At 42.3% G+C, this 9,856-nt stretch overlaps 1 protein-coding gene across 1 annotated transcript in view; it reads right to left on the bottom strand.

The window, feature by feature from the left end:
• Positions 1–1,650, bottom strand: part of Ddc (dopa decarboxylase) — a 105,164-nt gene extending 103,514 nt beyond the window's left edge. Inside the window, exon 1 of the mRNA XM_017802263.2 lies at positions 1,506–1,650. The gene's annotated coding sequence lies outside the window, so the exon portion shown is untranslated. The remainder of the gene's footprint in view (positions 1–1,505) is intronic.
• Between the last annotated feature and the right edge of the window lie 8,206 nt (positions 1,651–9,856).

The following is a 9,856-nucleotide window of genomic DNA, read 5'->3' as shown; positions in this document are numbered from 1 at the left end:
ATATCATATATAATTTAGAAATTTGTTGTTGTTGTTTGAGACAGACCCAGCTGGCCTGGAACTTGCTATGTATACCAGGGTAGCCTTGATCTCACAGAGTTCCAACTGCCTCTGTCTCCCGAGTGTTGGGATTAAAGGTGTATGCCACCATGCCTGGCTATTTTAGGAATCTGGATGTTCAGAAGTAGTGATTTAGATTTCAATTAGAATCCAAAGTTCCTGGTTTCAGAATGTCCTCATGTTCTCAGAGAGTGAAAGATTAATGCGGTATCTGTGTCCTGCACCTTCATCCTGATAAGTCCATGGAGCAAGACTGATAAGCCCTTGTCATCCTGGACCAACCAACAAACTGGCTTGCTTGGCCTAAAGCTCAACCAAGGTTGTATCTTCAGAGGCAAGTCCTGCCGTGGGGAGATCAGAGCTGGGGCATGGACCCTCCAAGGCTATGCATGGGGAGACCTGCCTGAAGGACGATGCTCGCTCCCATTGGTTTGATGGCACTGGCCCTACACACTACCTTGGAAGCCCAGAACTATCCACCTCACAACCAGATCTGTACTGTTGGCTTCCCAGGTGGGCCCTTGCTCCATCCCTGCATTTCCATGCTTGCTACTTCCCTCTCATTCTCTTCCTACCCACAATCCTGCCTTTCCTGCTCCAGCCCTCTGGATTGGCAATTAGATCATTAAAGGGCTTTGAGGAACCTTCATATGAAACCAGGAAGTCCTTCAAAGTGCAACTTTCCTAGATTGGCAGAGCAGAGCATGCCAGTCTGTGAAGGAAAAATAATTGTAGCTCTAATTTCACCTGTATTTGCTGTGAGAAATATTTTTATGCCATCTTTCATGCATCTTCTTAGGCTGTGCTGGTGAAATGGAGCTGGGATTAGGCATAAAGGTTATGAATCCCTTTGTTGATAGAAACTAGCACAATCCAAGCATATGGAAATGACCATTTTATACTCACACCAGATACAGACCCATGGTTTCTCACCATGGTTCTCCCTTCCCATGAGAACTGCAACTAGCTTGTTATTGGCAACAGAGAACTTTGATTTTTCCTCAAATAACAGTTGAGGCAGTGAGTAGGATATTTGCAGAACCTCAGATGTTATTCAGGTAGGGAAATATTTCATATTAATGTTTCATATTAATATTTCATATTAATGAATCATTCATTTCTCATGGTTGTGCTGGGCTTGTTCCCTAATTAAAGATTCAATCTTCACCAGGACCTGCAAGGTAGGCATTACTAAAGTCCCCACTTCCTAGATGAAGAGGCTTATGGGAATGAAGTGCCTAGCGTTACCTTGGTGTGCCTGGTGTTGTGAAGGAGAACCCATGTCTCCTGACTTTGCTTTAGAACTGCAAGCCTATCACTAATAACTTCAATTCAGGAGAATCTCTTTTCAACAAACATTCAGTAACATGGAGCCCAGGAGTCAACATAAAAGTGGCATCTTTCTCAGTTATTAAATCAAATAGACTAAAGAATAGGAGACTTACTTGCTGGGAATTTGAGTTCTTCCAGGTCTACTCTGCTTTCTGCAGTTGTCCCAGCTTCGGGATCTAAGGAGGGTATGGAGACCCAGTTGTGAACTTGGTCCTTGGGCAGGTTAGCCTCTTCATAGTTTGGAACCTATGCATTTCCCTGTCCTTGCATTTTCAGCCTTGTGTGCTGGTTAAATATTAACATCTGGTGGTGATAAAGGTCAAGGCAGTCCAGAGAAGGCAGGGAGGAGCTCTTTTCCCAGCTCCTGAGAAAACTCATCTGGTGAGCCTGTTTTATTCCAAAGCCTGACAGCATGGGTCTTTTGCACTACATAGCACTGCCATCTCCTAAGTTTTCTCAAACAGTCCCAATTTCATGTTGTTAGCCACACTAGATCATTCCATAAATCCCAGCCCTGGGTCAGGAAAAGGCTGCCTTAGAGAGAAGATCCTTCTCCCTGCCTTTAAACTGCCCACACATCACTGGGGTTTGCAGGTCCAGGTAGTGGGCAGAAGCCACATGTCTACCTTCCTTCCTGACCCACTGAAATGACACCTGTGATGTGTGAGACAATACTCCAAATGAGATTCTCATCGATTTCTGGCAAAAGCCAAAGTGGACAGGATTTCTTTGAATCATAAAATACCTTGGAAAAAGTGGAGCCAAGGAAGCAGCGCTGGGCAGGCGCCTGGGAAAAGCCTGCAGCACCAGATGCTGGCCTTCCAGGCAGATCGCCAACCTGGGCCAGACAGAGCAAAGAACATGGTGGATGTGAGTCTGCTTGGGCAACTCATTAAAGAACTGGCTGGAGGCAGTGGCTGGGCAGGCGCTACAGTGGGGTGGTGACTGGAGCCAAGGATTCAATTGCTCAGACCTGGGACCTGAGAGAGAAGCCGAGTGACACTGACGAGACTCCAGACCCCTCTAAAAATTAAGTGTTGGAGGAAAGAGGATGTCGAGGCAGCTGTACAGGGATCTGAACTAAAGTGCTCCACATTCCGAGTCTCTGATGAGGCCTGAAGAAGCCACAGTCCTCAGTACTCACAGAGGGAAGGAAGGACACCCTGTGGGGAACAGTATCTGTGAGTCCAGAGCTCCAAGCCCGAGGGAAAACCAACCCCAAAGGTCCGATGGTGCAGACCTTGCAAGCCTCCCCCCTTCTGTACTGTGTGTTCCTCAACGTCACTGAAAGCATTAGTGTTCTAGGGAGCACTTCCCTTAGCTAACATGTTTTGGCTTTGCTGTGGCTGGTGTATAGACTCTGGACCTAGAGACTAATGTCTCTCTCCTGGAAGGAAGGTACAGAAATCCAGGAACATGGAGAGAATTTGGGAAGGGCTGGAGAGAGAAAAAGGCTGAGCCAATAAAGGCATTGGGTTTCCAGATATGAATGTGCCTGTGCGTGCTCACCTGTGTGCCTGTGAGTGTGTGCACATGTGTATGAGCATACTTGTATGCATGTGAGAGCACATATGTGCGTGTGCGAGAGCATATCCACATGTGAGCACATGTGCCTATGTGTGTGCCCATGAGGATGTGTGCATGTAAGCATGCATGTGTGTGTGTGTGTGTGCTTGTGAGCATGTGTGTACACAGGAAGAGGCTTCATAATCTCTTCAGCAGACTGGGAACTTAGTTCCCCTCTGGCTGTCCTGTTGCATCACCCATGCACTCTGAATCTTCAGTGGCTCTGTGGGTGGGCCTTGGGTCTCAAGCTGTTTGGTGTGGAAGTCCAGAAGAATGACTGAACTTCTGACATGGTCTCTGACCCTAAACTTCTACCAGTGGCAGTAAGAGCAATGCTGGAACCCAGGCATCTGACAGTAAAAGTCTGGTAGGTCTTTCAATATATGAACTTACAATTCAGAAGAGGTATTTGAACAGGAAACAAAGATGTGAATGGAAAGAATTTGGATGATACTTGGAGCAGTAAGAGTACACAACTTAAAATTTTACAAAAAAATAATCCTAGGATCCACATCAAAAGCTGGGCAACTGTGCACACTAGTAACCCCAGCTCTGAGGGGCCTGGAGACAGAAGATCGCCCACTGAGGCTTGCTGGCTTTCAGCCTAGTTAAGAAAATGTGAGCTTCACATTTATGGAGTGATCTTGCCACAAATGAATAGGCAGAAAGAGAGGAGGACACCTGAAGCCCTTTTCTGGCCTCCATGAACATATACAAGTGCATATACACATGCACACAAATAAATAAATAAATAAATAAATAAATAAATAAATAAATAAATAAATAAATAAAGTAAAATAAGTAAATAAATAAAATATCTTAAAAAATAAAGAAAATTCACTAGCAGTGTCATTTGGCCAAGAGTTCCTCTCCAAGTATACAAATCTACATCGGAATTGATAGCATTCAGCAGAGATCTTCGCCATTGCTTGTATTTTATTAGCTTCTGGGTTTTCAGGGCTAGTGAGGATTAGGATTCCAAAAAGAAAGAAATCTTAGAGTAAGATTTCTCAGCCTTGATACATGTATTGGTTAGGGTTCTCCAGATGAGCAGAGCCAATAGGTGATAGTGTACCTACATGGATGGACATAAGTGGAGAAAGAGAAGATACCTTTTGGGAAGTGGCTCCCATGGTGACAGAAGTCCTACAACCTGCCGTAAGCTGACTGAAGAACCAGGAGATCCAATGCTAACCTTCAGTTTGATTCTGAAAGTTCCAGAACCAGGAGCTCTGAAGTCTAAGGGCAGGGGATGCACGACACAGCTAAAACCAGGAGAGAAAACGCCCTGTCTCCTGCCCTATGTTCTTCTCCTGCTCATCAACAGATTGGGTGATGCAGCACCTTAGTGAGGATGCATGCTTGTTTTTTATTAGTCAATTTTGTTCTTTCACAATCTCACATATGTACACTATGTATTGTAGTCACTCTCCCTGCTACCCTCCCCTCTTTCCCTTCCACTCCAACAAGCCTTCCCATCCTCCCCACAAATTCCTTTCCCCATTTACTACTTTTTGTTGTTGCTGTTATTTGACACAGGGTACCCCTGTAGCCCCAGCTGGCCCAGAACTCACTGTGTAAATCAGGCTGGCTAAATCTCACAGAAATTCACCTTCCCCCCCCGCCCATTTCTGGGATTAAAACCGTGCACCACAGTGCCTGGCTATTTGGGGTTTTGTTTAGTGTTCCACAGCATTTAAAATTAGGACTGTTTGTGTGATCCTGGGTTTGGAACTAACCATCGGAGTCTGATAGGCTTATCAGCAAGTATGAAACTGGATTCTGTGCCTCCTCCTTTCCCAGAATCTGTTGATCAGCAATAGATCTGCAGTTTATGGGAGGGCTTGTGAGTCTCTTCCCCCTCTGTAGCTGACTGTTAGAGGACCTGGCTTCTGTGGACCTAATATCAGTATGCAAAGCTGCTGTGAGTTCCTGGTTGCCACGTTGTGTGTCCTATTTATAATGATGGGGAAAAAAATTAACCTAATGTGGAATTAATGAATTATGACTTCAGTATAACTATTCTTATATAGTAGATAAATAAGTTCTAGCAAATGTATTTGATCAGTCAGTCTTGGGTTAATTCCCACAATAAGAGTTGGTACTTCACAGTCCCTCTACCTTTCCTCCAGGCTCTTACTTTTTTAAAAAAAAATTAATTTTAAAAATTTCTATTTGTACAAGTGTTTTGATGACTGGTATGTTTACTGGTATGTGCATAGTACCTGCAAAGGCTGGAAGAGGGTGACAGAGCCAGAGCCACCTTGTAGATGCTGGGTGTCAAATTCAGGTCTTCTGGATGGAAGAACAGCAAGAGCTCTTAACCCCTGAGCTGTCTCTCCAGCCCCAGCTCTTACATTCTTTCTGCCCCCTCCCTCCCAAAATGTTTCCTGAGCCTTAAGGGATTGGTGTAAATGCCTTGTCTAGGGCCGAGCCCGCACCTGTCCTTTATTCTCAGCATCCTGTGCAACCATGAGAAGCATCACTGATGGGCTAGAGAGTGTGGTGGGGGCATCCTGGCATTGTAGGATGTTCAGCCACATCTGGTTTTGCTCATTAGATGCCACTTGTCCTTGTTGTGACAAGAGTGTCTTCATGCATTGCTTATGTCTCCTGGTGGCCAACATGGTGATGGCTGAGAACTGCTGATGTAATGTGACCAGGGCAGAGGAACATGGCTCATGCTTGATGGTTGATGGTTTTCCTGAGAGGAGTGGCTGGGCTGTAATGATTCTTCTATAGGAGCCGCAGATGGTCCTCTCCCTGTGATCAGTCCCAGCACTGTGTGCATGGCAGAGGGAAGACTGAATGAACATGTGACTGAGAGGCAGATTCTGGTGAAAGAGATGAGGCTGCCCTGAGGTGCCAAGACTATGGCTGCATCTCCAGAGCATGATGCATGTGTGGAGGACAGAGGACAACTTTGGTATCAGTCATCACCTTCCTCCTTGTATGAGACAGGGTTGCTTTATTGTTTGAGGATGCATTTGTCCTATATCAAGTTCCTCCAAGAAAAACATTCCATCTTGGAGGGAATCTCATTAAGTTACAGAATGTTCTAAGCTGGGCATGATAATGCATGCTTTTAATCTCTACCCCCAGGAGGCAGGTGGATCTTGAGATTGAGTCCAGCCTGGTCTACATAGTGAGGTCCAGGCTAGCTAGGGAGACCCTGTCTCAACAACAACCAAGCAAAAAAAAACCAAAGACATTGACTCAGGGCAGTTTTGGTAGTTATTGAGTTTTGTTAAGACCTTAGCTACCTAAGAGAAATGTTCTGTCATTCTCAAAGTTACCCCAATAAAGGGTGGGCAAGATGGCTCAGCAGGTGAAGGTACCTGCTATCAAGCCTGGAGAACTGAGTTCAATCCCCTGAACCCTCATGGTAGAAAAGGAGAGAACCAACTCCCACAAGTTGTCCTCTGACCTCCCCAGGCATGCCATGGCACACATATGCCCACAGAAACACACACATATAAACCCAATAAATAAATAAAATTAAAAAGGAGTTAAACTTGGGGCTGGAGAGATGGCTCAGAGGTTAAGAACATTGGTTGTTATTGCAGAAGGCCTGGGTTTGAATCCCAGCACCTACATGACAGCTAACAACCGTCCATAACTCCAGTCCCAGGGGATCCGACAGCCTCTTCTGACCCCTGTAGGCATTGCATGACACGGGTGCACTTACCTACATGCAGGCAAAACACCCATACACATTAAAAAAAAAAAAAGGAGTTGAACAGAATTGCAATGCTGAAGGACAGGAAATAGATAAGAAAATCTTAGACTGGAAGACGGTTTTGGAGGACGCCAACGTCTCACCCTGCATCTGCCGGAAGGAAGGAAGGAAGGAAGGAAGGAAGGAAGGAAGGAAGGGAAGGAAGGCAGGCCAAATAAAACTCATTGATTCACCAAGTTGGACTTTGGTGCTATCCTTATTTTGGTGTGTTGTTGGTTCCCTATCCGGGGTGAGTAGACATTTGTTCATGTCTTCCCAGGAATAATGTCACATAGCATAATGGTTTATAGCACAGCACAGCAGGAATGTTGATGACAGTTATCCCTCATGGTGTGCCTTCTGGCATCAGCCATCCAGCAGGGAGAGAACTTTCAGTTCCAACTTGATTTCTCCATGTCTATAGTCAAAGTGTGAAGTGTTTTCAGCAGTAGGTACTTACCATTGATGGGGAGTGCGTTGAATTTGTAGATTGCTTTTGTTAGGATGGCCATTTTCACAATACTGAGTCTATCAATCCATGAGCACATGAGGTTTTTGTATCTTTTGCTATCTTCTTTAATTTTTTTCTTCAGTGTCTTAAAATATTTATTATACAAGCCTTTCACTTCTTTGGTTGGATTTAGTCCAAGAAATTTTTTGAGGCTATCATGAATGGGATTATTTCCCTGGTTTCTTTCTCAGTATGTTTCTTGTTGGCGTATAGGAAGGCTACTAATTTGTGTGTGTTAATTTTCTTTTAATCCTTCTACTTTGCCAAATGTGTTTATCAGCCCTGGGACTTTTGTGGTAGAGTCTTTAGGGTCTTTTATATATAGAATTATATTATCTGAAAATAAGAATACTTTGACTTCTTCCTTTCCAATTTGTATTATCTTCATCTCCTTCACTTATCTTTTTGTTCTAAGACTTCAAGCACTATAATTGAACAGGAAAGAAGAGAGTAGAAATTCCTTCTTGTTCTTGATTTTAGTGGAAATGCTTTGTGTTTTTCTCCATTTAGCAAGATGTTGACTGTGATCTTCTATAGTTCCTTTATTATGCTGTGATATGTTCCCTGTACCTCTACATTCTCCGTGACTTTTATCATGAAGAGATGTTTGATTTTTGTCAAAGGCCTTTTCTTCAAATAATGAGATACTCATGTGGCTTCTGCTCTTGGGGTTATTTATGTGGTGGATTACAGTTATGGTTTATGTATGTTGAACCATCCATCCCTACATCTCTGGAATGAAGCCAACTTGATCATGGTGCATATTCTTTTTGATGTTTGCTTGAATTCGGTTGCAGGTATTTTATTGAGATTTGTGTCTATGATCATCAGGAACCCTGGCCTGTAATTGTTGTTGTTGAAGCCTTGTTTCATTTTGATCTCTGAGAATTATGGGCTTCCTAGAAAGACTTTGAAAGTGTTTTCTTTTTAATTTATTTATTGTACAGAATAATTTGAGGAGTATTGGTGTTAGGTCTTTTTTGATGGCTGGTAAAACTCTGCACAGAACCCACCTGTTACTAGACTCCTTTTAGTGGGGAAAATTTAAATGACTGCTTCTATTGATTGTTATCTGTTTGTTTAAGTTGTTTTATTTCATCTTGGTGTATCTTTGGTAGGCCCTATATATCTACAAATTTATCCATTTCTTTTCAATTTCCAGTTCTGTGGAATATTAACTTTTAAAGTATGTTCATAAGATTTTCAGAATTTTCTCAGGAATGTTTCTCATTGTAATGTTTCCCTTTTCATCTCTGAATTTATTAATTTGTGCCTGTTCTTTCTTTTGGTTAATTTGGCTAAAGATTTTTCAATCTTGTTAATTTTTCAAAGAACCACCACTTAGTTTTATTAATTAATTAATTAATTAATTAATTTTATTTATTTATTTATTTTGGTCTTTTTAAGACAGGGTCTCCCTGTAGCCCCAGCTGTCCTGGAACTCATTATGTAGACCAGGCTGGCCTTGAATTCATAGAGATCTGCGTGCCTCTGTCTCCCAAGTGCTGGGACAAAAGGTATGTGCCGCCAAGCCCGGCCTCATTGGTTTTTTTTTTTTTTTTTTTTATATTATTCTTTTCATTTCTGTTTCATTAATTTCAGTCTTAATTTTGTTTACCTCTTCCTGTCTACTCTTTTTAGGTGTTTTTGGTTTTTCAAGGCCTTCAGATGCATTATTAAATTGTTAATATGAGAATGTGCTGATTTTCTGATGTAGGCATTTAGTGGTATAAACCTTCCTCTTAGAACTCCTTCATTATGTCCCAAAGATTTTGGTATGCTGTGTTTTCATTTCCGTTCAATTCTAGGGATTTTTAAAGTTCTTTTTTTATTTCTTCCTTGACCCAGTTTTCATTTAATAGTGCGTGGTTTAGCTTCCCTGAGTCTGTGTATTTTTGTAATTTCTGTTTCTGTTGATATCCAGCTTTCTTCTTTTGTGGTAAGATAGCAAGCAGGATGTTTCTTCAATTTCCTATATTTGTTGAGACTTGCTCTGTATCCTAATACATAGTCAGTTTTAGAGAACATTCCATGGGATGCTGAGAAGACCCATGCAAACTCAATCAGACAAAACCCAGCATAGCACTGGGGAGACACACAGGAAGCCCCAATCTTTGCCAAGAAACTGGTGGCAGCAGATCACTACTGGATGAGAGAAAGTTGATCTTTAAGGGAGTGACGCTAGATAGGCTTAACAGACTCCACTGGATGAACTCACACCAAGGGACATCTAAATATGATTAAGATACATTGCATGACATGAACAAAAATTCCATTAAATATATATAAATAATAAATATTAAATGTTGCTGGAAAAATTCGTTATATATCAATATGTTTATCATGAACTTATTCATGTTACAAGTGATTATACTTTATATACATACAGAAAAAATTAAAAACAGGCAAGTAATTTTTGTGGTAAGTTACTGACAGTGTCTGTGTAGTCTGTGTAGTAGAGATGATGGTGATTACTTATTTATTTTTTAGTCTTTTTGAGACAGGGTCTCCATGTAGCCCCAGTTGGCCTGAGCTCACTATGTAGACCAGGCTGGCCTTGAACTCACAGGGATCTGCCTGCCTCTGCCTCCCGAGTGCTGGGGTTAAAGGCATGTGCCACCATGCCTGGCAAAAATCACATTTTAAAATTAAAAAAAAAAAAATCAGCC

Source organism: Nannospalax galili, unplaced genomic scaffold (assembly GCF_000622305.1).
Source record: "Nannospalax galili isolate Female #2095 unplaced genomic scaffold, S.galili_v1.0 scaffold304, whole genome shotgun sequence".
Taxonomy (NCBI): domain Eukaryota; kingdom Metazoa; phylum Chordata; class Mammalia; order Rodentia; family Spalacidae; genus Nannospalax; species Nannospalax galili.
The sequence above is the reverse complement of the archived record's forward strand: the minus strand, read 5'-3'. Positions and strand labels throughout refer to the sequence as shown.